Source organism: Sinocyclocheilus rhinocerous, unplaced genomic scaffold, assembly GCF_001515625.1.
Source record: "Sinocyclocheilus rhinocerous isolate Xijiao unplaced genomic scaffold, SAMN03320098_v1.1 scaffold184, whole genome shotgun sequence".
NCBI classification, from domain to species: domain Eukaryota; kingdom Metazoa; phylum Chordata; class Actinopteri; order Cypriniformes; family Cyprinidae; genus Sinocyclocheilus; species Sinocyclocheilus rhinocerous.
In genome coordinates, this window is record NW_015659717.1 from 269,475 (window position 1) to 270,692 (window position 1,218).

The 1,218-nt window shown below is 37.5% G+C and overlaps 1 protein-coding gene across 2 annotated transcripts in view; it reads left to right on the forward strand.

Moving 5' to 3' along the window:
* LOC107724195 (zinc finger protein 704-like) overlaps positions 1 to 1,218 on the forward strand; it is a 67,935-nt gene that overhangs the window by 10,741 nt on the left and 55,976 nt on the right. The gene's annotated exons all lie outside the window — the stretch shown is intronic.

A 1,218-nucleotide genomic window follows, 5' to 3' on the forward strand; every position in this document is an offset into this window, starting at 1 on the left:
GAGTTCTTCTGTGTCATCATGTTCTATTAGTTCTACAGCTTCAGTTTCGGAACTTTCACGTTTAGTAACACATACAGCTGTTCCCTCACCACAGTGCAACAGTGAAAAGGGACCCCTTTCAACGTTGTTTAAGCGACATACACCAGTATTGCGGTATTTTAAAAATTCATATCATAACAAAAATAAACACCGGTATTCGGTATGAACCGGTATACCGCCCAGCACTACCTTCGTCCATCTATAACTCACCTACAGTGTTCCTTTGGCTTGCCCAAGCGCACAAAGCATAGGGTGAAACTGTGACCGCTTGAGAACGACAGACCACCTTGTGCCTCAATTTGATACATTTGCTGTAATTAACATCTGTTATGACTCGTTGTGTTGATATTATCAGAAGCCACAACAGATAACAGTGTGAGCGGCGTGCTCATCATGGCTTATGTTACGTTGCAGAGGATGAGTGTCTATGAAACTGAAGAGAGGAACCAAAACTTTCAGATGATATTTGAGGGGACGCTCTTCAGATGCTTGCAGTTTAATTGGCTGCTTTGTTCCACATATGAAAAAGAGAAACAGAAGATTGAGGACTCATCGTATTTTTAGTTCTTTCTCTCTGACATGATCTTATGAAGGGTACTGAGAAAGTACCACATTTAGGTCTCGTTTACTCCTGGGATTGAAGTCAGTTTGAAATCAGCCTTTTTTTACTTTCTTAATCCTTGCGATTCCTTGTTTGTGTGACTTTTTTTAATTTTATCTTTGTGAACTTTATTAAAAATACATAACTTGATCTTCCTGTGAAATATCTTTCCTTAACCTCTGACATCATCAGACCACTCGGGCTATTGGATAATGTTAACCAACCACCAGATAGCTAGGAATTTGGTCTACTTATCACAGGGGAAAAAATGTGGTGTTTCTTGATTTGCTTGGATAAAATGTCACATATGGAATGAGTTGCGAGAAGCATTTCACATTGACTTTAACTTTCATATCATGATCTGATCATAAATGGTCAGTCATAGCAAACTGACTCATCACATGCCTCGCCACATGATTGAATGGGGGACTCCAATTTCATGACTACATACTGTCTATAGCAAGTCATGTCAGTCATACTGAACATATTCCAAAAGGTTTTCTTCTTGTTTTATATATATATATATATATATATATATATATATGTAATATATATATGTTTTGTTTGTACTATAGTCT